This window comes from Tursiops truncatus, chromosome 17 (genome assembly GCF_011762595.2).
Source record: "Tursiops truncatus isolate mTurTru1 chromosome 17, mTurTru1.mat.Y, whole genome shotgun sequence".
NCBI lineage: Eukaryota > Metazoa > Chordata > Mammalia > Artiodactyla > Delphinidae > Tursiops > Tursiops truncatus.
Window position 1 is genome coordinate 67749413 of NC_047050.1, and position 27809 is coordinate 67777221.

General features: G+C 38.1%; 1 protein-coding gene across 5 annotated transcripts in view; it reads right to left on the minus strand.

Annotated features, from left to right (window-relative positions):
• Positions 1–27809, minus strand: part of CYRIB (CYFIP related Rac1 interactor B) — a 153789-nt gene that overhangs the window by 36821 nt on the left and 89159 nt on the right. For 3 of the 5 annotated variants that reach the window (XM_073794759.1, XM_033843106.2, XM_004316829.4), the window contains one exon: positions 17075–17113. The gene's annotated coding sequence lies outside the window, so the exon portion shown is untranslated. Of the gene's footprint in view, positions 1–3493; positions 3652–17074; positions 17114–27809 lie in introns of all 5 variants that reach the window. The other 2 variants (XM_033843109.2, XM_019931996.3) reach the window with 1 other exon arrangement.

Here is a 27809-nt window from a genome sequence, read left to right on the forward strand (position 1 = left end):
CCTCAGGGCACCCGTTCTCCTATTCTCTATATGAAAAGCAAAGCTTCACGTCCCTTCTCCGACCACATCGTCCTGCCCGTCTTCTTTATAGCAACCTGTCAAATGAGCTGTCTGTAGTTATGTCTTCCTACTTTTCCTCTTCTCATTGTCTCAACTCATTCCAATCTGGCTTTTACACCCACCACTACGATGAAGCTGGTCCCTGTCAAGCTCACGGAAACCTTCATCTGGCGAAATCCAAAGGGCAATTCTCACACCTCAACTCACTGGATCTCTTAATAGCCTTTGACCCAATTTATCATTTGCTCCTTCCCGACACACTTTCTTCATTTGACATTTAGGACACCACATTCTCCTGAGCTTCCTTCCTGCTTTATGGCTATTCTTTTTCTGGATCCTTTCCTTTGGCATACATGCAGTTATTTCTCCCACCTTAATGCAAAACAAAAACCTATCTTCATTCTATTTCCCTCCCCAGCTCCCACCCTATTCCCTGCTTCTCTGTGCAGCAAATTCCTTAAGAAGAGTGCCTACACTCATTGTCTTTTATTTCTCTCCTTCTACCCTCTCTCTGTTAAGCCCACTCCAACCTGGCTTTGTGCCCAATCCTATACCACCAAAATTGGTCTGGCAAGGTCATCAAATAACATCCATTGCTAATTCCAATGGTCAATTCTCAAGTCCATACCTTATTTCACCTCTCAGGAGCATATGACACTCTCTTCTCAATATACTTTTATCATTAGCTTAAAGGATGCCCTCCCTCACTTCCTTCACTGCTATACCAGTCCGGTTTGTACCACCATTACCTCTTGCTCAGATTACTTCCAAAGCCTCCTAACTGCTTCTACCTTTGCCTCCTACTACAATCTCTTATTATAAGAGGCAAAGCAATCTTTTAAAAATACAAATGGACCACATCCTTTCTGTGCTCAAAAACATGCAATGGCTTACTCCTACATTCAGAATAAAATCCAAACTCCTCACCAGGTCGTACAAAACCCTACATGATCTGTCCCCAACTCACTCTGGCCTCATCTCCCATCACTCTCCACAACACCCTGTTGCAGTTTCTCTAACACAGCAAGATTTCTCTCTCCTTGGAGCCTCTGTACCTGCCTTTCCCTGGCCTGGGATGCTTTGTCCACAGACCTTTAAATGACAAGCTACTGCACTTCATGTGGTCGTTGCTTTAATTAGACCACCTCAGAGAGCACCTCCTTCACCAATCCATCCATAATACCTCTTCCTCTCTCTCCTCTCTATCCCCTTCCCAAATTGATGGTTAGCACCAGCTAACACACATTCATTCCTTTATCTGTTTAGTCTGTCTTCTACTGCAAGGTGAACTTTTAAGGAGACAGGAGCTTTGTTTTGTACGCTACTCTATCCCCAGCACCCAGAGTAACGCCTACAATGTTGTAGGTAGTAACAAATATGTGTTGAATAATTCCATGATCAAAAATACACACAGAAAACAAAAACTTGTCTGTAAAATTACAGGAGTATTTCAAGGAGAGACGAAAGACCAAAATACTGACAACTGAAAACTCTAAGTTGAAAAAAGAAAAAAAATGGTCTGAGAATTTAGGAAGAGCTCACTGCCTTCTCAGTCAAATAAATGAAGACAGTCCTTCCCTCCCCCCATCCTCCCATAAAAACCATTAATTTTATGTACAAAAATTTAAAAATTTTGAAATGTTAAATATTAGGGAAATAAACTGACAGACACTATGAGTATCAAGAAAATTACAGTTTGCCAAGATAACTTAGGAAGAACATAGTATCCTCCCACAGCCATAAATATGGCTCCAAAATATAAATAAGAATCGAGACGAGCCTGTATCAGAATTCTGATCTTTGTAAAACCGAACCGCACTCATAACATTAAAATTTAAACCCACATTTTAAAGCTTATTCTATTTAATCTCCTTTAGACCATACATCCTCCAAGAAAGTCCTATTTGGGAATTCTTCACATCTTCTGATAAAAAATTAAAAGCAGAGTGTCAATTCTGTCCCCTCAAAATTTTACAAGGAGGACAAACTCCAAAATCAAGCCAATATCCATTACCATCTTCAACTCAGATAAATGCATAAAAAATGCAGAGAAATGTGGTGTTAAGAAAATAAGGAGATACTGAAAACATACTTTGTTCTAATAAAACCACCAAACAATAGATTTCATAAGAATGCCTTAATACAATCCCATTTCTTCCAATTTACGGGGACTAAAAATGTGTGAATGTGGGCTTCCCTGGTGGCGCAGTGGTTGAGAGTCCACCTGCCGACGCAGGGGACACGGGTTCGTGCCCCGGTCCAGGAAGATCCCACATGCCGCGGAGCAGCTGGGCCCTTGAGCCATGGCCGCTGAGCCTGCGCGTCCGGAGCCTGTGCTCCGCAACGGGAGAGGCCACAGCAGTGAGAGGCCCGCGTACTGCAAAAAAAAAAAAAAAAAAAAAAAAAAAAGTGTGAATGTGAAAAAACTTGTCAAAATGATCACTAGAAACTACCATTTTTAGTGTTAAAAACAAATAATTTCTTATATTTACCCAAGCTCTGAATCCTAGGCAAAAAGGTCTTCTAGAAAACATACTACCAGACAATGTTCCTTAACTATATGCTGTCGTATATAAAATATTACTTAATATTAAATATGCTATTTCTCAATCTTACAGATATTCAGCCCTGTAGAAGCAACTGAAAATCTTTAAAACTGACAAGATGGTGAGTTACTCTGGAATGCAACTATGCTTCTGCTTTACTTGTCAACCAAGAAATTTCTGGTTCTCATGTAACATGTACCGTGACTCTGAAGCAATATTAACAGAATGGAAAATCAGTAATGAAAAATATGATACAATGTTCACTGACAATGGTACACACATGATGAAGGCCAGGAATCACAAGTTCACACTCTTCGGTTGTGTATTCAAAAACTATAACACAATGTAACATCACAAAACGTCATATTTTGCACAAGCAAAAAATAAAGAATCGCTTTAATAATTGTCCTTCCAAAGACAAACTACCAGAGATACAAAGGAGTCTGGAATCGCTTTGCCATTCATATATTCAACCAAGTAGTTATTACATGTTTAAAAATCTGCTTTAACGTAAAAAGCAACAATATTGCACTAAGATAATTAATGCCAACAGCAAAAAAAATCACTAATAACTTCCACCTGCTGGAGCCTGTTGAAGAAATAACAAAATTGATGTGCTGGAAGAGAGCAATTACAGAAATATGATACGACACATGCTGAAAAAAGCCTTCTAATCAATCTATTACACAGAAAATGTTGCAATTTGGTGAATAAAAAAGTGAAAGGCAAGAAGAAACTATCCTGAAAACCAGTTATGTAACTCCAGCGCCACATTTCTAGGTCTAAGGTTTAAGGATAAACATTTCTCAAATGATTACATAAAGCAGAAAGTACAGGCTAAAATAGTAGAAACTTCAAAATGATTCAAATGATATCAACAATCTCACTTAGCACGTCTGCCTCTGAAATCCAGGCACCATCTTTTTCAAACAGTGCACAAAGTCTTGTTTGCAGAACTGCTCCTAAACTGCATCACCACATGATTTGAAAGCAAGTGTCGATTTAATAATGAACAGCAGAAGTGACTCCAGGAGTGATCCAGCAGCTGACAACAGGGCAAGAATAAAAATTTCAATATATCAAACTTTTAAAATCTGACTACTACAATTAATAACATTATAATAATTAAATTTTGATAAAATTTCAGATTTATTCATGCATCTCAGAAGTTCATTCTGTGATGACTTTCAGCTTTGGCCTTGGCTGAATATTGATTATTGGCCAAATGTGTATTTGATGTACCTGATACAAGTACACAAAGGAAATATTCAACATAGGGCAGAGTTAATAGTCAATAAGTATCTAATGAATTAATTTAATGACTGTAAATAGGTGGATCCACTGGTATTTCTTTTATGTAAAGGATCAGTTAGGTACCCAATAATTCAAAGAAGTAAAATCATAATTCCTTCTTAGCTTCTGATAATGCTGCAACTCACATTAGGAACATAGCAGTTAATGGTATTAAACATGATAATTTTACATAAGAAGCTGAAATAGTTGAGTGCCAGTATAATGGAGAGAAATAACCAACTCAAGCAAGTCTATCAAAAAGTATGTGTAATAATTATCAAGACGTTAAGCCATTTGCTTTCCTGATGGCACTGCAAATGCACATCACACCCTAACCTTCTCACACCTACTTCTCCACTTTCCTTTCCCCCTTTCTTCCCAACAAGAGAAGCTGCTAAACAGAATCTTTTGTTCTAACACAATGACAGTGACTGGCAACAAATATCTGTTCATTAAATAGCACAACCGAGATTTCCCTTTTGCTCTTGCCCTTGCTGTTTTCTGATATTTTTGTGGTAAACATGCTTAAGCAGAACCTGAGCTCCCAGGACTGCAACTCTCTCCCCACATCTGGTTCCACTGAACTTGCAAAGTAAGTAGACTCAGCGTCCTCTCTGGGACTCTGGATTCATACAGTGTTTTTCCCGTTCCACCTGTACCCCTAGAGCATGAGCTATCCAAGAACAAAAATTCTGAGAGGAAGCAAGAAAATGCTGTTATTGTCGTCCTTAAATCAACATGGCTAAACGAATGCCGTGGAGTCAAAGAGGTGGACAGTGACGGTTTGTTACCTATTTCTCACACCCCCAAGCTTATCCTTCTATAATCTGCTCTGTGATGTTGGGGAAAGGAAGCTGTGAAGTGTACGTCCTAGACTACTTTGTCAGCTGACTTCTCAGTATATTCCATCAGTGAGAACCACTAAAAGAAAACTAGAAGGTGGGAAGAAAGAAGGTCTCTCTTTCTGTTTTTCAAGTCCTGTCAGCATTTCCTGTGAGCAAAAGACAGCTATGGTTTCAAGCTCTAGCTTCTTGTGGAACTCCTGGCAGCAGCAAAATGCCTGGCCCCCTTCAGAGGTCTAAGCTTCCAGCCTTCCTCCTTCACACACCTAAATTCTGCCTAATCCACCTCTTACCTTTTCTCCCCCAGCTTTAGGAGTGATGGATACTTCCTGTGGTTATCATTAACATCTCAGTTACTGGGCTTCCCTGGTAGTGCAGTGGTTAAGAATCCGCCTGCCAATGCAGGGGACATGGGTTCGAGCCCTGGTCCGGGAAGATCCCACACGCTGAGCATCAACTAAGCCCGTGCGCCACAAATACTGAGCCTGCGCTCTAGAGCCCGCGAGCCACAACCACTGAGCCCGTGCGCCACAACTACTGAAGCCTGTGTGCCTAGAGCCCGTGCTCCGCAACAAGAGAAGCCACCACAATCAGAAGCCCGTGCACCGCAATGAAGAGTAGGCCCCGCTCGCCACAACTAGAGAAAGCCGGTGTGCAGCAACGAAGACCCAATGCGGCCAAAAATAAATAAATCATTTTTTTAAATTTCAAAATATCTCAGTTACCTCTTGTGATATAATAAGAAATATATATTTGGCCTTTATCACCAGTTCCTAACACAGAGCTTCTAAATCCCTGGAATTTCCTGGGTGGCAGGAGCCTCTTTTTGTTTTTTAGATGATACTTGGCAAGCCCCTACTTAGCTTCAAGATGGGGACTGGTTGCCACAAAGACCAAGGCGTGACTATAGAGTTGGAACTTTCAGCCCCATTTCCTGACCTCTGGGGAGGAGAGAAGGACTGGAGATTCCCACAGAGCTGGGATTCTGGCTGGGGCGGCCTGTCTCCATGTGCCCTTAGCCACTCTGCTCTACTGAAATATGGCTTGACGTCAAATGAGAGCGAGCCTTAGACGTCAGGTTAAGGAATTTTATTCTCTCCAATGAATATACTCTGTAATCGAAGGGTCATGGGTGGCATTAAACATTTTTTAATTGTAAAAAAAGAATTGAGTTTGACCATCAATAGCCAATGATTTACCATCAGTCATGCCTACATAATGGAGCCTCCCGGTTGGTAAATGCACCTACATGCTGGGAGGGTGGCACAGCCCAACTCTACGGGGACAGAGCTCCTACGCTCAGTATACTTCCAGACCTCACCCTATGTACCTCTTTATCTGGCTGTTCATTTGTACCCTTTATAAAATCCTTTATAATAAACTGGAACGAGTAAGTGTTTTCCTGAGTTCTGTGAGTCATTAAAGCAGTTTGTTGAACCTGAGAAGGGGGTCGTGGGAAGCCCCAATATCGAGCTGGTTGGTCAGAAGTAGAGGAGGCCTAGGATTTGAGACAGGCGTCTGGAGTGTAGGGCAGTCTTACGGGATGCAGCCCTTAACCTGTGGGGTCTACACTCACTCCACATAGTGTTACAATTAAATGAATTATAGGACACCTAGACAGTGTCTGGAGAGCTGAAGAACTGGCTGGTGTGGGGAAAAAAGCCCACACATTTGGTGTCAGAGGCGGTGCCGGAAAACAGTCCAGAATTGGTGACAGAAGTTGTTTTAAGTAAAAACACAGACCCCAGCATCCTCTTTTTGCTCAGGCTTCCAACACTTGCGTAAATAAATACATATATTAAATTTCCTGTTTTAAAATATCTAGCAAGGTTTCTGCTTTCCTAGTTGAAATCTGACTTATACAGAGGAACTCACAGAGAGTAGCTTAATTCTTAACCTTACCAACACTATCTAATCTATCATCACCAGGTATTAGTGTACCTCTTAATAAAGTGACTCTTTGATTCTCTTTACTCTGCAATATAAAGGAAGAGAAGCATGATGCAGCTACAATACCATCATACTAGTACTAAAATCTCACCACCAATCCCTAGCGCAATGTATTTTATTAGTCTAGTGATTAACATGGAGTTAAGCTACTTGCCTTAAAGAAATATGACGTAAACAAAGAATGGAATGAAAATTGGGAGACTTGATTTCTAGTTTTGACTCTATCACAAAATATGTGACTTTACACAGGTCAGTTCACTTGGTAGACTGAATGTCTCACATTTGTTCTGGCGCTGATTCTACATATGGTACGATATGCTGACATCTAGTGGATACACTTAAATTTAGTATTTTAAAAAAAAATTTTAGTTAAGCTATTTTATTTTTAAATTTTTTTTTCAATTTATTTATTTTTGGTCATGTTGGGTCTTTGTTGCTGCACGTGGGCTTTCTCTAGTTGTGGCAAGCAGGGCTATTCTTCGTTGCGGTGTGCGGGCTTCTCACTGCGGTGGCTTTTCTTGTTGCAGAGCACGGGCTATGGGCGCGCGGGCTTCAGTAGTTGCAGCGTGTGGGCTCAGTAGTTGTGGCTCGCAGGCCCTAGAGTGCAGGCTCAGTAGTTGTGGCGCACGGGCTTAGTTGCTCCTTGGCACGTGGGATCTTCCCGGACCAGGGCTCGAACTCGTGTCCCCTGCATTGGCAGGTGGATTCCTAACCACTGTGCCACCAGGGAATTCCCAGTTAAGCTATTTTAAATAAAACACTCACTAGGATGCCTGGCTATGTGCAATAAGTACAATAAATTAGGAGACCAATGTTGCTCCTTAAATGGAAGTGAGCCATAATAAAAGAGTATTACATCAGATTGTCATGGCATCTTGGAGTTTGATTCAAAGATTACTAGTACTAGTACTCTTCTATGTACCCAGCCATTAAAAATTAAACCACCAATGCAAATTAGCTGCCTGAGTTGCAAATTTAGAGGAAAGAAATGCTTCCTCCTCTAACGTCCTGTATTCAGGGACAGACAAAGGTTATGAGAAGGAACAGTACAAAGTTCTGAAGTAAATAATTTAGGAGTATACAGGATGGTGTGTGATGGAAATATTAAAGCAAAACAAAACAAAACTGAAACTCAGAATTACCTATTTTATAAGGATTTATTATGAAAGTTTCTCTTTAAAAAAATATGATCACTGAACTGAATTCACTTTCTTAAAATTTACCACTATTTTCAAATCCAGGAAAAAATTATATATACCTATAGGTGGTAAAAATATACATGTTAAAATGCAAGGGAATGATAAACACAAAATTTAAGATACTGGTTATCTCTGGCAAGGGACAGGGCCATAGGACTGGGAAACTTCAAAGGTTTAGGAAATACTCTAGTCCCTCAATTACTGGTGGATTCATGGAAATCTTTTGTTTTTAGGCTTTTAAATTCACAAATAAAGGTATACATTCTTTTGTCTGTATCAATAATTCTAAAAATTTTAAAACTAAAGCCACTGATGCTCAGAGAAGACATGTGGCTCATTCAAAGATGCCCAACAAAAATGACCAGAGCGGAATTCAGGTGCCTGAACTCTCCCAAAACACATGCAGCAATGCATGGATGGTCTATTAAATGAAAATCTTACCATTATAAAACCCTAACTGTTATATCTAGCTGTTTACAGTGCCTGGTTGTTGCTATTGCTGTTTTAAATCAAACAATCTTTCCCTGGCTCCTATCTGCCAATCACTGTGACAAAGACTGAATAGCTGGCATTGAAAAATTCTCAGACAACTGGAAGAGACCAGACAGATAATGTGGCATGCTCCCATACAGAAGCATGCCAACACCTCTATGAACATTACAGAAAAAGGAACACCTAACCAAAGGCTTCCCAGAGGAGCTGATTCTTAATTTTCTTATTTTCTATCTCTTTAAATTAGTAAATAATTCAAACATTAAAAATATCATATTCACATACTCTACCACCCAGCAATAACTTTGTGCCATAGTTGCTTCAGACTCTGGCCTACTTTTTTTGTGTAGTTAATCTCCCAACCTCTCCCAACCAACTTTCCTCTCTTCCCCTCTCACATCTCCTAAGGTAATCAGCATCTTCAAAACATGCTTCCTTGCCAAACATATTTTAAAAATTTTACTGCGAAGGTACGTATTCATAAACAACATAGTATTGTTCTGCTTTTCAATCTGCATACATGACACACTGTCCATATTCCTTTAAAACTCACTTTTCCCACTCAATGGTGTTTTGAGAATTATCCACGTTCAGTCATTTTAGATGTTACATACTACGGCACTGTTCAAAGAAACCAGTTTGTTTATTCATTCCCCTACTGAGGGACAATGGATGTTCAATTTCTCTCTATTAACGAGTTCTACTTTACACACAGTACCCATACTTTGTGCCCATGTAGAAGAGTTTCCACAGAACAGCTATTTAGAAATCAAAAGGCAGCTTTAACTTTACTAAACTGTACCAAATTGCTCTCCAAAGTACTTCTATCAATGCACGTTCCACTAGCAAAAGACTTCCTCTCTCTTAGCCTCCAAAACCTCAAGCTTTAATTTTTAGATTGTGAAATATCTGATGTTTTAATTTGCATTTTCTTGATTACCAGTAATAAATGTGTATTTCTTTGTATGTTTATAGGCCATTTGTAAAATGTATGTTCATATCCTTTGCCACCTGTGCCATTTATTTTTTCCTCTGCCTCTCAGCCCCACACCTACCTTTGCATACACTACTCTACTCCATACTGCTGGGGCTTCGGATCTGTAAACGACATCCCCTAGACATCCTGCCCTGCCAGCTGGGTTCCTGTTAGGTTATTTCGATAAGCGGCACTAGAGGGCGAGGAGAAGGCTGAAGAAAGAGAGAAGCTTCCTGTTTCTAGCCAAGACAGACTAGCAGTTGCTGTAGGAGAAGTTTGGTTGGGGTGATTCCAGTATCCAATGCCCCAGTTAGAGACAGAAGTCTAGCAGAGGTAGCAGCTTATCTCTGGTGGCAGCAGGCAACACCCCACCTTTTTTGTCACTCTATTCCTCTCCTTCTCCCTTTTGCTCTTCCAGTCTCTCTAATACCTTTAATAACCAATCCTCTATGTTACATTCCCTCTATTTGAAATACTGAGTAGTATGTTTTCCTAACTTGACTCCAACTGATACACCACCCATTTTTTCCCCCAACTGGGCTTTAGGAATTCTAAATACCAATCTTTTGATGCTTATATACATGGCAAATACTTTCTCCTAGTCTGTAATACGTCTTAACTTTGTTTATGGTGCCCTTTGTTCCATGCAATCCAATTTTTCATCATTTTTTTGTGGTCTATGCTTATTGTTTAAGTAATGCTTCATCCTCAAAACTACCTTAGCAATTCCTGGCCTTTTATTCACTCATGTGATTGTCAGGTTCTACAAAAAAAAAATCTCGATGGGACTCTGATTTGATTTTCCATTAAATATACATATATATATATATATATATATATATTATTCTGAGGCAAAATTGCCATTTTTTATAAAATATCAACAATTTTTTCATTTAATCTATGAATATGGTAGATTACATGAATATATTTTCTACTTCTAAACCATCCATGCATTCCTGGGATCAACTCTATTTGGTCAGTTAAAGAAATACATATTCCTAGATTTGATTTACTAATATTTTACTTTGGATTATCATGTAAGACCAACCAGTAATTTTTCTCTCTGTTCTTATCTGGTTTTGATATTTTATATATTGGCTCTTTCTTTTCTATAGAACAGTTTACAGAAGATAGAGCACATCAGTTCATTGATGGGTTTTATGGGAAAATTCTTCCAAACATCTTTTTCATCTTTGAACCTCTAGTCTCTGGCAGACATTCTATTATACAGTCACTACTCAATAAACATTAGCTGAATTAATGAATGAATTAAAATTCAAGTAAAAAAAGCTTGTTCATCAAAGAAGAGCATATCTAAACGAAGGGCATCCTGTAAAAGGTGTAGCTTTAGGTCAAATGAAACAAACTGCAACTTTACAAAGTAGGGAGTGGGACTTCCCTGAGGTTCCAGTGGTTAAGACTCTGCGCTTCTACTGCAGGGGGCGCGGGTTCGATCCCTGGTGGAGGAGCTAAGATTCCCACATGCCGTGTGGTGTGGCCAAAAAACAAAAAAAAACAAACAAAAAACACCCAAAGTAGGGAGTAAGTTTATGGAATGTGTTGCCTACAAAGGGGTAATGCAAATATAAGCTCCACAAAGTTGAGAAACCCAATCAAGGGCAAGGTTAGCAGGCAAAGGTTTACTGCTAACACATCAAAGCTGGTCTAGACAGCACTGATACCTTCCCACAACACCCTTTATCACCACTGAACTAATCGTCATCGGTATTTCTCGTGTTCCTATGCATTACAGCAACGAGAGCCCAAATTCTTAAAATCTTGATCCTACAACACAACAGTCATCCTCAGAAAAATCGCTTTTTAATATATTCTGGCACGGAGGTTAAGGGCTACAGAGGTTCTCATCCACTACATATAAACATTCTGCCTCACCCTCCAGGAATCAGAGTGCCTCTGATTCCTCTCCCAGCCACCAAACTACAGCAAAAACGGCAAGGAACTTGGGCCTCAATGCCAGGTTAGGAGGTCTCAAGGTAGTGAAAGGATAAAATATGAACCTGTCATCATTCTTTTCCCCTCAGAGATTTCAGAGGAGGAGAAAGAGGGGGGAAAGCAGGAGACCTCCAATCTCAAGGAAATCTTCCAGGATTTGATATATAGGAATAAGCATTTCTAGTTATCTTTTTATGATTGAAATGCTCAAGACGCTCTTAAAAATTGACCTTCCGGGACTTTCCTGGCAGTCCAGTGGTTAAGACTCTGGGCTTCAGGCTTCCCTGGTGGCGCAGTGGTTAAGAATCCGCCTGCCAATGCAGGGAACACGGGTTAGAGCCCTGGTCCAGGAAGATCCCACATGCCGAGGAGCAAATAAGCCCACGAGCCACAACTACTGAGCCCGTGTACCACAACTACTGAAGCCCACGTGCCTAGAGCCCGTGCTCCGCAACAAGAGAAGCCACTGTAATGGGAAGTTCACGTACCACAACAAAGAGTAGCCCCGCTCGCCTCAACTAGAGAAAGTCCACATGCAGCAACAAAGACCCCACGCAGCCAAACAAACAAAAAAAAAGACTCTGTGCTTCCACTGCAGGGGGCATGGGTTCGGTCCCCGGTTGGGGAGCTAAGATCCCACATGCCGCACAGCACAGACAAAAAAATGGAAAAAAAAAAAAAAAAACTGTCCTTCTACTTTCCCTCATAATTTGAACTAAAAAGATAAAGTATTCTCTGAAGTGAGAATTCCCTTTTTTTTTTTTTTTTTTTTGGTGGACTGAGGTTTCTTCTTAACATTAATAGTCGCCATGAGGAGTGAAAGCTATCAGGCAGGATGGCTTAATATCCAATCATCAATGAGTAAGTGAATCTTAGACCAGGAAGGGACCATCTACGCTGGCCTTGGACTTTGAGCTTCCAGAACAGTGAGAAATAAACTTCTGTTGTTTATAAGCCACCTAGTTTAGGACACTTTGTTAAAGAAGCCCAAACTAAGACATGCACTAACATGGAAGACTCAAGCTTGACCATCTAACCTTACTAAGAACTTATTCTACAACATCGATCTATGCCAAGTAGTCATTTAGCCTCTACTTAAATACTTTACTCCGCACGACTACATCCAAAGAGTAAGTCATTCTGTTTTCAAATGACAAATTTTTAGACTCAAGTCAATTTTTAAAAACTTTTTAAGAAACTTCAGCCAATAATCAAACGATACACACTTAATCTGACATGAATTCAACCCTCAAGAATCACACAAAACTTGTATTAAGCTGAAACTCACCCACTTGTTAATTTCTCCTCATTGGTCCCAGTTTCCACTGGCCTCTTGGAACCAAACTAACCAAACAATCCCTGCGTTGCTTGACAACTCATCAAACATTTGAAGTAGCTTAAAATATATTAAACTGAGGTAAAAGAAAGTTATGCATCAGACTATATACACACACACACACGCTCACGTATGCAAAAAATTACAAGATAATCTCCTGTCTCGTAATTATGAGGATTTAGCTTCTGAAAGAACTTTATTTAGAAGGGTTTATTTAGGAAAGTAAGGACCTTCTTAAACATTACAGACTGAAGGAACTAAGGGCAATAGAATTCATTTTTCCCTGAGCAACTATAACCTAACTTTTATATCCAAAGCACCTTGCAGAGGTGCTAGTTGAAAGTAATCACTAAATGAAAAGTAAAAGTCAATGAATGAGATCTTACTGTGTATCACATAATATGCTAAAGTATTACAGATACAGTATTATCTCATAAAATCCTCAACTATTTTATGTGGTTAGTTAGCACCATAATCCTTACTTTACCTCTGAGCAACCTGAGGTCAGAAAGATTAAGTAACTTGCTCAAGGTCAACAATTAGTAAACAATGAAGGTAGAATTCTCACTGAGGAAATTTGGCTCCCAACATTTCTCTTAACCATATGGCCATACTGCTTCTTGGTCATAAATAAAAGTACACATAATTTATCCGAAAGGAGTTAAGAAATTTTTCAATTATTCCTGAAAGAAATTAATTCAGTACCAGCATTAAAATTTCTAAATTAGGAATAAAACTCTCACAGAAAAAAAATTTCAAGAAAAAAAAAAAATACGATGACTAGAAAAAGACAACAGATGCTAACTAAGAAATGTCCTTAAATATTTCTCTACCTTGTCAGATTGTTCTGTTTGAGCCTGGCACGCTAAAGGAATTTAAAAGGAATTAGGGACTTCCCTGGTGGCGCAGAGGTTAAGGGTCCGCCTGCCAATGCAGGGGACACGGGTTCAAGCCCTGGTCCAGGAGGATCTCACATGCCACAGAGCAACTAAGCCCATGGGCCACAACTACTGAGCCTGCGCTCTAGAGCCCGCGAGCCACAACTACTGAAGCCCGCGCACCTGGAGCCCGTGCTCCACAATAAGAGAAGCCACTGCAGTGAGATGCCTGCGCACTGCGACGAAGAGTAGCCCCCGCTCGCCGCAACTAAAGAAAGCCCACGTGCAGCAACGAAGACCCAACACAACCAAAAATAAATAAATTTATAAAAAAATTAAAAATAAAAGGAATTTAAATGTTTTCCTTGTTCTTGAACTTAAATTAAAATCTCTTACACATAACTTCTCCAGGCTCATCATAAACAAACAGAATACAAAAACAAAATATAAATTTTCTCTTCTTTGTAATCATATAAGTTTTAAGATACATACTTCAATAACTTTTCTACATTTTGTACATCTTTAAATCAGTATCTTAAAAGATAATATGATATCTCTCTTAAGAGATAATGCTAAAAAGACTCCAACAGGGGTCATTCATTACACTTTGATCTTTCAGATGAGGTGGTAATTAAAACCACTTATAGGGCTTCCCTGGTGGCGCAGTGGTTGGGAGTCCGCCTGCCGATGCAGGGGATGCAGGTTCGTGCCCCGGTCCGGGAGGATCCCGCGTGCCGCGGAGCGGCTGGGCCCGTGAGCCGTGGCCGATGGGCCTGCGCGTCCGGAGCCTGTGCTCCGCAACGGGAGAGGCCGCGACAGTGAGAGGCCCGCATACCGCAAAAAAAAAAAAACAAAAAAAAAAAACCCATTCTCTTAAAGCCTGCAACACACTATAGTCTCTAAGATCAGTCCTGTCCAATATAAATAGTGATCTACGTATGTGATTAAAAAAAAAAAAAACCACTTATATATGCTTTATTTATATCATTTTTAAAAATAGTACTTTACTTCAGTTAGAGAGTAGACAGATTCCCTCAGTAAATTTAACAAGCATACTCTATAATTATTTTCAAATACCATGGTCTGATACCTTTCACTAAATAATGTTATAAAGGCTGATTTACCCAAAAACAAACAAAAAGAAACTGATTTACAAAAAACTGGAGGTAATCTACTGTTTGTCAGTATAGTGGAGCATATTACTTTTAAATGAATTTTTGAAGCCATTAAGTAAGACCAAAATGCAGTATGTGTATATCATATAAACTTTTTTGAATTAAGTATGCTACCCAATAATTATAGCTTTTAAAGTTTCACATAGCATATACAAGGACAACACTTACATAAATCCAAGGTCAAATCACTTAACTACTTTGAATATTTTTACCGTATGTCTAAAGTTGCTGGGAGGGAGAAAGGAGAAGAGAAAGGAAGGAAATGAAGGGAATGACAAGGGATAGAAAATCTGAGGCCAGAATATAAGGTTCATGAAATGACTTGAAATCATGTAGCTCAATTCTCTAAATTCATAAAAGAAGGGAACTGAGGACTAGAGAAACTTGGTGACTTGGGCAAAAGCAGCAAATTAGTTTTTTAAAAGTGGGGCTTATTCCAATGACGCTGACAGTGCAGCTTTTAAGAACATCTTTAGAATATGGCATCAGAGTCAGATCACACTGATAGAAAGAATCAAGGACCGCGACCAAAAAAAAGGAAAAAAAAACAAAACAAAACCAAAAAACCCAAACAAACACCACGAAAGTCAGACACTCCTTCCATGTCCTCTTCAAAACAAATATTAGGGCTATTTTTGTCGTCAACCAAACTTCAATACACCTGCCATTCCCTTTATTAGTAGTCAGCTACAAGGTCCTGGACATTCAAATTTAGTGACACCATTCCAGGCTCTTCCTAGCTTAGGCTGGCATGTTCTCATGTATAGTTCATACTCCTGAAGTAAATGGAAGACACTTGGTGACTTCTTACAAGTCTTGACCTTTTTTTGTGCTTCCATAACACAAGCATCAGAGCACTTACTATTTGCATCCTTCCTATGACAATTATGACATTTCTCTTGTTAAACTTTTAGCATCTCAAACTGATATGTTACTTTCTACATGTTTATTTCATGTTCCCTGAACAAGAATGTGAGGTCTTTGAAGGCAAGCACTCTCCAGGGCTTCACACTTATCTTCTGTTCCCTTTTCTACAGAATATGCTGTTGTTTCTCTGATTATTGATCAGCAAACAGAAGTTTCTTCAAAGCTATTTCGGTTAGAATATTTCTTAAGGAATGGATGTATAACTCTACTTCTATAAGATTAGTTATACAGAACATAAAAAACTACACTTACTCAAATATGATGGAGAAAGAAAGGTCTAGCTGACTTTTCACTAATAGGAGTTCTTAATCTGAGGTTCAGAGAGAGAATTCAGTGATCTGCTGAATCTGGATGGGAAACTTCTTACTAACCTCTACGTGAGATTTAGCAATTCCTTCAATTAAGATTATAGGTAACAAACCACAGTAGGATTAGAAATATCTATGAATTTTTCATTAATAAACATCACAGGTATTTTCACATTACATTACAATTACTGCAAACTCATCATTATTCAAAATTGCAGTACTTAGCAGAATTGTCACTAAAGCTTATTCTCTAATGTGAGAAGCATATATAATACTCTAACAAAAATTTGCATTTTAATATTTGTTAACTACATTTCAATACTAACTGGTTTCCCTTTTAAATCTATGCATTTTACTTCATAAAATCATGGATTATTATTAGAATTCATGGAACAAAAAAATGGTTGAGAACTCCTGCACTGTAACACAGAGAGTAGGTGAGATGATTACAATTCCAAAGGACTACTATGATAACTGTCATATCAGTTCTAATAAAATGACAGGCAAGTTTTGAAATATAAATATCTGTTTATAATTAGAAAGAACACAGAGACTTTAAGCTGATCATTTTCACTTGAAGAACACAAAGTATGTCTATAGAAAAATTACATTTCCAAATACCTATTAACTTGTTATAATTAAAACAATTACAGGATTATAAATGGTTAGGTACTCAGGACCCTTTAACGGTAATTATTTTTTTGTTGTGGTTGTGTTCTTTACTTTCAAGACTTTATAAAAGGACCAAAAGCCATTATAGGTAGAAGTGTCTTTCCTTCTAGCTAGCTTTCAAATATATATATATACATTTTATTTTTAACTACTACAATTATGGCTTAGACATTTTTTGATCAATTATACTGGTGACAGCTAAAATGACTTAAAAAGGAATTCAAAGAAAAACACATACCTCTCCTATTGAAAGGAAGCTGCAAAAAAAACTTCTAATTAATCTATATTACTTCCCATTCTAAGCCAGAAACTAAACAATATTGGGTATTTCGTACAGACATTTTTAGCAGTTCAGTATTATATACAGAACATTTTCCTTAAATTATATTTAGTCAATATAGTTTTTTATTTAAATCATAACTTTTCATTTGTATTTGAATAATCATTTCCCCGAAAGACATATTTACCTTCAGCCAGTGCTGGTGATTCTGTTCTTGTCCCTCTATCTGTTTAAAGAAAGAAAAAAGGAAGAAAGTCTAAAACATTATTATAATTTAAAACAAGTTTTAATTTTATGAAAACTAACTTTAACAACAAAGTTCATCAATGCTATCACATACCACATGCATGAGCCATATATTTCTCCCCTTGGATTAACTCAACAACTACTTATGGAGGACTTACTAAGAGTAAGGCATTATCTTAAGCCCTGAGAAATACCAATAGGTGATACAACACCCTAGTTGTCACCCTCAAGATATTAAAAGACAAGCAGGTGTACCAAGAAAAGTACACAGTTCTCATCATAGCTTATGAAGCAGGAGATAACAAGGGAAAAAAAATTAGTAATTCTTCTTTATTCACATACCAAGAGAAAAAATTAGTAATTCATCTTTATTCTTGTAAAATTATCAAAAGAGGCATATTTCTATATTCTTATCACAGTTTAAGTTATTTCAATGTATTAAAAAATCAGTTTTATTACAGGCACTAAGATCCTTATATTCCATGACAATAACCTATTATAAGCCAGAGGCACATTGGCAAAACTCACCGAACCACAAAGTCCTCTCTAGGACTGGTTTTACTTTTTCAAAGCCTTATTAAACAATTTTAGGTGAAATGAAACTTTCAGAATGAGTTTACTCTAACTTTGCAACTAAGAACAAAGCCAGATAACAAACTAGCTTAATTCACAGAGTGAGGAGATACATTTGACTAATGTAACTAATCACCTTTATGTGAAATTTTCTTCCCCTAATTATTTACCTTATATAACCCAAGAGTCCCGGATTAACAAATATAACAAAAATTTCTATGTATAAAAGATTGGTAACATCTTGAGGGAACTGTCATCCAAGCGGGTAAGTGATCTGACACAGTCTTCCCAAGGCCAAAATGTGGCACTGTGTCTCTGACAGATTAAAAAAAAAAAAAAAACAAGAGTCCAGGAACCAAAAGATGAAAAGTAGACTGGCAACCTTAGGCTCCACTGGGTTAAAAATTCTGATTCTGCAGGAGAAGGGGAGGCGCTTCAGTCAGGAGCTACAGGAAGAATTCCAAAGCAATAATCAAACGGGAGAGGAATGAGGGGACGTGGCAGCGCGGGGCGGCGGCGGGGGCGAGGGGGGTGTCCTGTAGACTGACCCTAACAACCACGAGGACTTATGGCTGCTGCTACACAACAGGCACAGGAGAGAGGGTATCGCGAACCTAGGGGATTCGACTGAGGCTGCCGTGCCCAGGGATAACTGGAAATGGGCAGCTGCAGCAACTACGGCCCGACAAGGATAAAGTCACTACAGGCACTGATCCCCTGGGGAAGAAAATCTGGGTCACTCTACCAGGAGAATGGATCAGCCTGTTGAACTGCTGGCTGAAGGTGTGGAAAATCTAGAATAAGCAGTGGACTGAAGTAATGAACGTTATTCCACTAACCCTCCTGCTATAAGTCTGATGTAGAGACTGTGGCCAGCCACCACCTTGAAAGCTTCGCAGTAAAGGGCAAGCATTCAATGGAGGGTACAAGAGGGTGGGCTGTATGGGACACCTCTCAAGCTCTGCCTCACATCTGCACTCCAGCTGAGGCACCTCCCCTTAGCTGCTTGCTGCACTGGTAGGGCTCACTTCTCGCTCAAAGGCTTTGCAATAAGAGATACCTAATGGAACTCTTCTGCCATCCTGAGTCATAATGAACCTGGAAGCATGAAGGTGTTAATACCAACACGCTGGGCAACCCCTAACCGATGGGGGGATGAGGTCTGGTAGATAAATACCTTCTTCTTCCCACCAAAAGGCATATTCTTCATGTCTTCTGAGGGCTTCCTAAGGATCAAGCCCCAGCTGCTCACAGAAGTGACCAGGTCAATAATACACCCTTAGACTGACTTTCCTTCTCTGTATCACGTGCCCTAGTTCTCCAACTTCTGTTTCTTGTTAATATTTCCCCCAATAAATCACCTGCCTAAAAAGTCCCTGTCTGAGGCTCTGCTTTGGGGGTGAAGCCAGGTCTAGACACTTGTCCTTCAGGATACCACACCTCCTTCCTTTCTGTCCCACCTCACTAGATGCTCCTTCATCTCCCTTGCTGAACTCCTCTTCTCTAAAATCCCTGAATGCTGACATGTCCCAGGGCTCAGTCCCAGGTTCTCCACTCTCTTTGTGACTTCATCCCATCTCAGACTTTCTGGATCATCTATATAGCTCAAATTTATTTATCCAATCCAGACATTTCTCTCCACCTCCGCACTCTCATAGCACTGCCTACTCAATACTTCCACCAGGATGTTTTAACAGAGACCTCAAACTTAACATGTTCAAAACTGAACTCCATCTCACTCCCCAAACCTGACCTGCCTGCAGTCTCCCTCCTCTCAGTTGATGGCACTTCTGTCCGTACAGCTGCTCAGGTAAAAACCTTGGATTCCTCTGCAGCTACTCTTTCTCATACATCCCATATTCAACTCAAACTCTCACTACCTAAAATCTTCATGGCTACTATTCTATCTCCTGTTTACTCAATGTTGAAGGTTCAGCGGCATTAGCAGTATTAGATCTACTATTACTTCTGTATTTAAGCGCCTCTAGAACAGGCGTTGCAAAGTTAGATGCTGAGACCACGTTAGAAGTGCTAAGTGGGGCTTAATATCTACAGAGTGCCACAGCTATTAACATGCCAGATTGAAAATACAGGTGATCGATCCAATGCAAAGTACTCATATAAAACAATTTTTAGATGTTATAAAGTAATTAAATAAGTTTTGGAAACACTCAGTAGGCGAAAGAAACAGTCTGAGGGCTATATTTGGTTGATGAACCATCAGTTTACAACTTCTGCTCTAGAACTCTGTATTGTCTATAATTGATATAGTATTAATCCTTAATCTTTTACTTTCCTCCATCAGTTAGGAGATGAATGGGAGTTATTTATATTCAAAGCCTAACCGCTCTGGTTTTCCTCAAAAGCTCCTCTTGGATCAATGCTACTACAAATGGAATGAATAAACACATTTTTGCTTTCTCTGCCAAAGGAAAACTTCCTTCCCTAAGACCCAATGCAGCCACCCAGAAATAAAACAAGTGGCTTGGCTGGCCACTTGCATAAACCACAGGAGAAAAACCAGTGCCACTTACATAAAACCACGGGGGAAAAGTTCCATTGATTCTCATTTTTAATAAATCAAGAAATAATAAAACACTTGTAACTGTTTTCACCCTTAGAAATCAAATGTCAGGTCCTAAGTAATGAATATTAGATAATATGTAAATTAGATAATCCAAGCATCTAAAATCTTTAAACCTAGAGGTTCCTCAAGTGTTAAAATTTCTCTGCCTCCAGCAAAACGTAAGAGTTATGACTTCAGAGCACTGTCAGCCACATTTACAGCTTTCCAATATTTTGAATGATGGTAAATAAATCTAACTGCATTAAATAAATGGTGTTGAAATAATCCCATGAAAAAATGAGATACAACCTTCTCAACCTAGATTGCATTCCTCCTTCACTTGGGTACATGATAAAATCTAATTGAATTCAATTTGTTTAAGCTCCCCTCAACATACACAAAGCAATTTAAAAAGCCATCTTAGAAACAGAAAAGAGCACTTGAAATAAAGGGCCTATTGACCATGTTTGCAGATCGGACAATACTACAAAAGTGCATTATTACATAATTCCAACAAATATCTGATTAAGTTTTAAATTTGAGAACTTGAAAAGGTTATTCTATATCTATTTGAGAAAAAAGAAACATGCAAATCTACAAAATTTTTTTGAAAGACAGAAGAACAGGTGAGATGGACTCATCCTACTCATTAATAATTAAAACACTGTGGAACTGGTGTAGATATATAGTGAGGGGAAGAGAACAGACATCAGAATAGGCCCAACTGTATATAAATGTAAAACAAAAAAAAACACCAGCAAATATTTATCAGAAAGTCTATTTATGTATACAGCACCAAAATAGATACCTACGAGATACTATGATGAAAAAGACTGTGCTCTCTAAAAATGTCTAGTCTTACTATAGCAATTTAAATGTTCAAGGTAAAAATGAGTAGCATGAGTAACAGCTACATACAGTGCCGTGGCAATTACAAAATTCCAGCTAGGAAATCAGGTATTAGAAAAGATTTTATGAAGCTATGGAGCTCTGGTAGCTAAAGTAGATTCTGAAGAATGAATAGCATCTGGACAAGAAGGTAAAAAGTACAAAGAGAACATTCCATGTGAGGAATGTATAAAGTAGTCATCACAGGGCAATGAAGAAAGAAAACTTTATTTAATAAATGGTGCTGAAATAATTCCATGAAAAACTAAGATACAACCTTCTCAGCCTACATATTCTAGATAGAGAAGAGTTTAATTTCTTAAAGCTAAATCTCAAAAAATAGAAAATAATACCTTACTTATCTTTAGACGAATAACTTGAAGCACTATAAGAAATTTAAAATGGAGAGAATCAATCATATAAAAATTTAACATAAAGGAAATCTAAAATGTTTTAATAGTTCATGTAAATATACACAAAATCACATCAAGAGAGGAAAAGATTAGCATGGTAATTTGTATGAGAAAGCAAAACAGTAAACACATATATGAAAAAATGTACATTCCCTAATAATAAAAAGGAAATATAAGCAAAGTGGTTTATAACACTGATTCTGGAATGAGATAAACCTGGGCTGAGTTTCCACTTATTTAAATTATTAGGTTATCTGTAAAATGTTATCTGAGCATCAGTTTCATTTATCTGTAAAATAGCAAAAATAATCTTAAAGATTATGTGAAGATTAATGGAAATGACAGTTTTGTTGAACATAATCACTATTTTTCTCATTTAATATTAAAATTACAATATATACATATCTATTTTGATACTCTATCTCGAGTACACTATACTTAAAAGTATCCATGTCTAAGACACTGCAGAAAAATACATGAATACAAATCTCAGGCTTCTATGTCATCCTACACCATAATTACTACCACAAAGCTGGTTTCATGAGAAGAAAGTGTGAAGGTTACATTAAGGGCCCCACTCCCTGCTATACCAAGAACTACATTTTCTATATTGATACATTATCAAGGTATATATAATATATACGATCAACCTTGATATTATGTAATAATTAATACCTTATTTAACTATATAATCCTTTGATACTACATAACTTAAATACATCTTAAATTGGCACTATCAGTAAATTCGTAAACTCTATTGTAAACTCATGCTCCCAAAGGTATAAATTATAGACATTTCTCATGAGTCTAAAGAAGTTGTATTATCTCCAGGAAGAAGTAAATTTACAAGTAACAGTTGAATAGACAGCTGCAGGTCTTCAGAACATGACTTTATTTTTGTAGGTTCTAAAAATTTCTTATAATTTTCATTTTCCCTTTTACTATAAGAGCAACACATGCTCACTAAACAAAATACAGAGGGAGAACAGAAAGAAAAAATATCACTACCTGTAATCCCACAAGCAAAGCTAACTACTTGTAACAATTTATTTCATTCCCTTCTAATGCTTCTTCTATGCATATCTGTACACAATTGAACACCATTTTCTTTGTATGCATCCTGTTTTTTATCATTCATATCATAAGCACCGTTTTCACATCATTAAAAATTCTTCCCAAATCATTACATCCCATCCTATCATATGGGTATATCACATTTTTTTCAAACACTTTCCTACTACTGTACATGCTATATCCAGGGCCTCCAAAAGCACATAAAGACTTTGTGCAGATTAGCAAAAGTTATCCCATTCTCAAATTATGAACTGGTATTTTATTGTACAACTTGAACAACTACACAAGGTAGCTGTGCCAGGGTTGGGGTTCAAGAACCCCAGCAAGCAACAGATCTGGCTGTGCATACATGTATCCCTGCCCATGAGTCATGCTCTTGCGTACTCACAAAAATAACCCCTGGACATCAAGGCACAAATATGCCTAAGCCAGTGCCAAACACGCCTGCCCCAGATTTCTCAGAAGAGACTACGACATTAGTTCCTGTCAGAGGGGGTGGTAGGGGTAGGGAGGTGGGAGTTTGAGAATCATCCCCTAAAAGGGCAGGTAAGTGAAAAAATAATCTCAGGGGATGCCTGGAACTGAATCCAGACAAGACACTGTTGTACACACCAGTGTGGCCGTGAGCATGAGCACTCCTGAGTCCAGACACGCCACAGATGCTGCTGTGCATCTACATACCAGGCAACCGCTGCTCCAAAGTGTGGCCAGAAGGCCTTGATCCCTAAACCCAGCCATGACCTCAGAAGTGACATTTCTGTGTTGTGCCTGATATACAGATGTGGCCCCTTTGTGCAGAGAACAATGTGAGTAATTATCCTGGCTATGACCAACACAAATCTTTGTTGAAATAAGTTTAAACTAAGATACGTAGAGGTCTTGATACCTAATGCCAAATTGCTTTACAAAGGTGTGTTCCAATCTATACTGTCATCAGAACCATGCATCCTGGACAGGAGCTTCATTGTTTAAAAAGTGTGCCTGTGGGGCTTCCCTGGTGGCGCAGTGGTTGAGAGTCCGCCTGCCGATGCAGGGGACACGGGTTCGTGCCCCGGTCTGGGAAGATCCCACATGCCGCAGAGCGGCTGGGCCCGTGAGCCATGGCCGCTGAGCCTGTGCATCCGGAGCCTGTGCTCCGCAACGGGAGAGGCCACAACAGTGAGAGGCCCGCGTACCGCAAAAAAAAAAAAAAAAAAAGTGTGCCTGTATGTGTGCTTGTACACATACACATACAATATGGTGCCTTCTTCCACACTGCTTTTATTGAACTACTAATATAGTAGTTTTTCCTCCGCATTTGTAAAACTAACCCTTTCTCATTTTTCTATCAAGGCCTTACTTATTTTTAAGAGGATCACTGTCAAGTTTGAACTTCCTAGATCAAACACTCAATATAAATGTATATGATAAAGTTAGATATGGTCTTTAAATATTATCTTTCTGTCTACTAGGCTGCCATTTCATACGTACTTATGGTGTTTGAGACACTATGCTAAGCACTTGGCATGATTTATTTCATTGAAGGCTAACAATCTAATGAGATTAAAATTATTACCCTCTTTTCCTTGATGAGGCTTTAAAGGGTGAAGTAGCTTACCCAGAGTCACGAGAGAGGGAGGGGTGAAGGTAGAGAAGAAGGAAAGGGAAAGAGGGGGAGGAAGGCAGGGAATAGGTGAGAGAACTATTTTTCAGGAAAATGTTAAAGCAGTAACAGTTACAATATTCCTTTCTGTAAATGTGACTTTCTGTAAAATAAATACTACTTCCCTACTAACTTCCTCGTAAAATTACAATGATTCCTTAAAAAACAACCCACAGCAGCATAACTGGAAACCCTGAGGCAGGGGCTTCATAAAAATGATCACCAGGCTTTGGGAACATTATGCAGAACCTTCTTACTTCTGGATCTCCTGGCTACCGTCATCGCCTTGCCCTGATTACTGGACTTTCTACAATGGGATTTCTCTAATACCTAAATTCAGGTATGTTTTGGAACATACGGCAGCAAACATATTGTAAGATGCATTTGTGGACAACAGGTGCTGCAACCATCCCAACCTAAAGATTCCACAGGCTTAAGATATATTCTGTAAAACAAATACATACCCTATTTTTGCAGTCCCATAAACTCAAATTCTGTAAAACAAATGCTTGTTTCAAAGAAAATAGTTTTCAGTGTTGTTCATGTAATCTACTCCATATATTCAAAATCCCTTATATAATTTACACATAGGATTTAATTTTAAAGGAATGGTAAATAAGAAGAGAGGTAATAACAGGAAAAATTTACAATTCTATATGTAAGGAAAATATCATTTTCCCTAGGGTCAATTTTAGAAAAGATCAAATAAATACCTACTTGTTTAATTATACTTCCTCCTAGAACATAATGCCCCAAAAGCATCCTAAGTCACTGTATTAGCACTGAAATGACTATCTTTTCCAGCTTCTTGCCCTGTTTCATCACCTCTACCCCTCCCATCACTGCCACTCTCTCCACTCCTAGTCCTACTCTGAATTAAAAAGTTTTAAAAAACAAACTATGACTAAATTTGGTTCATCTCAGAAATGCAAAGTCGGGTCAGAAAACCTAGAACTGATTTTTACCACATTAACAGATTAAAGGAAAAATACTCACATATGAACAGGTAATGATGCAGAAAGAGCTTTTGATGAGAGCTATACTTACGTGTAATTAAAAAAAAAACTTAGCAAAATAAGAATAGAAAGGATAAAAGGTATCTACCTCTACCAAAAGCCTATAACAAATTAAATCATTCTTAATGAAGAACTGTTAGAAACGTTCCCTTTAAAATAGAAGTGAGACAAACATGTCTGCTATTACTACTTCTATTCAACACCATACTGCAGGTTCAAGCCAACTTTAAAAGTCAAGAGAAAGAGATTAAGGGTCAAAAAAAATTTAAGGAAAAATCAATTCATTGATTGAGTTTGGCAAGGTAACTGAATATTATTATCAATATGAAAATCTCAATTGCATTTCTATTTTCCAGTAAAAAGCTCAAAAGAGAATTTTCCCCACAGACACAATTTACAATAGCAAAAAGAAATACAGTAACTAGGAATAAATCTAACAAAAGTTCTGCAATATATGCATGGAAAAAATCATAAAACTTTATAAAAAGCCATAAATAAATGTAAAGACATCATGTTCGTAAGAAGACTCAATACTGTAAGAAATGTCAATTCTCTCTAAAATTCATGTAAATATTAAATGCATTTCCAACCAAAATCCCCAAAGTATTCTTTTATAAAATTTTATAAGCTGATTCTAAACTTTACGTGAAAAAGCAAAAACCCAAAGAACAGTCAAAACGCTCAAGGAATCAAACAAGACAACTTGCCCAATCAGATATCAACATGTAAAATAAAACAGGGGCTGCCTTGGTGGCACAGTGGTTAAGAATCCGCCTGCCAATGCAGGGGACACAGGTTTGAGCCCTGGTCCGGGAAGATCCCACATGTCTCGGAGCAACTAAGCCCGTGTGCCACAACTACTGAGCCTGCGCTCTAGAGCCCATGAGCCACAACTACTGAAGCCCGCGCGCCTAGAGCCCATGCTCCGCAACAAGAGAAGCCACTGCAATGAGAAGTCCGCGCACCACAATGAAAAGTAGCTCCCGCTCGCTGCAACTAGAGGAAGCCTGCATGCATCAACGAAGACCCAACACAGCCAAAAAATAATTAATTAAAAATAAATAAGTAAAATAAAATAAAACAATAGTAATTAAGACAGAATGGTATTAACATAAAGACAAACTGGCAAATGAAAGACAGCACACAGTCCAAAAGCAGAATGCATAGTACAGGAACAAATACAGACTTTTATGAAGAGAAAGTAAATGTTAAGGGGCTGCACTGCAGATCACTGGGGAAAAGAGACTGTTGCATCAATGGAGCTGGGGTAATTGATTATTCACATAAAAAATAAAATAAAATCCCTATCCTATACCATACATAAACCAATTCTCACGGGATTAAAGACTTTAACTTGAAAGGCAAAACTCAAACTTTTACAAGAAAATACAGGAATGGCTCTTTACAATCCCAAGGTAGGGAAGGGGTGTTTAATTTAAATGAAATATAAAAAGCATTAACCATAAATGAAAAGACTGATAAAATTGATTACATTAGTATCAAAAACCTGTTTATCAAGACACTTTAAAGAAACTGAATATATAAACCACTAAACTACAGAAAGATACTGACAATGTATATAACAGAGAAAGGATTAGTATCTAGTATACAAAGAACTGCTAAACTCATAACAAGACAAAGAAATCAATGGAAAAAAGGCCCACAGTCATGAAGAGGCATTTCAATAAAAAGAAGCACAAAAGGCAAATCCTCAGCCTTGACATTTATCAGATAAAACAATATGAAATACCATTTTACACCCATTAGATTAGTAAAAATTAAGAACTCTAACAATATTAAGTGCTGGCAGAAATGGGTATCAATAGGTACTCTTAGACACCCAGTATGTGGGATTATAAATTGCTACAATCACTTTAGGAAACATTTGGCATTATCTTGTTAAAGTGAACACCACATACCCTACAATCTAACAGCTCTACTCTCAGGTATATACCTAGAGAAACTCTTGCATATAGATGCCAGGAGAAATGTACAAGTATGCTCAAAGCAGCATTCACTGTTACAGAGGGAAAAAAAAAAAATAACAAAACACTGGAAACAATCTAAACTGTCACTGATAGGAGAATAAATAAATTGTAGCTTTTTCACACAATGAAAATGTATAGAGCAGCCCAAAGGAGCTACAGCCACCTAGAAAGATAAGGATGATTTCAGAAACAATGACGAATTCATTAAAAGTCTCAAGAAGACTACATAACAATTTTTACATAGCTCAAGAAACAGCAAAACTAAAATACATATTATTTAGAGATGCAGACATTTATGGGTTTTTTAATCTATAAAAGTGATAAACTTCTAAATACTCTCAAAAGTTTAAATACTCTCAAAATACTTTTAAATACTCTCAAAATTCAAGAGAGTATTTTCCTCTAGGGGGAGGCAGGGAAATTGTATAGGGAAGCAACAAAGTAGGTTCCTAGATCTTAATTAGTGGTGAGGTTCACGGACTTTCACTTTATGCTTATTAATGATTTATAACTTAC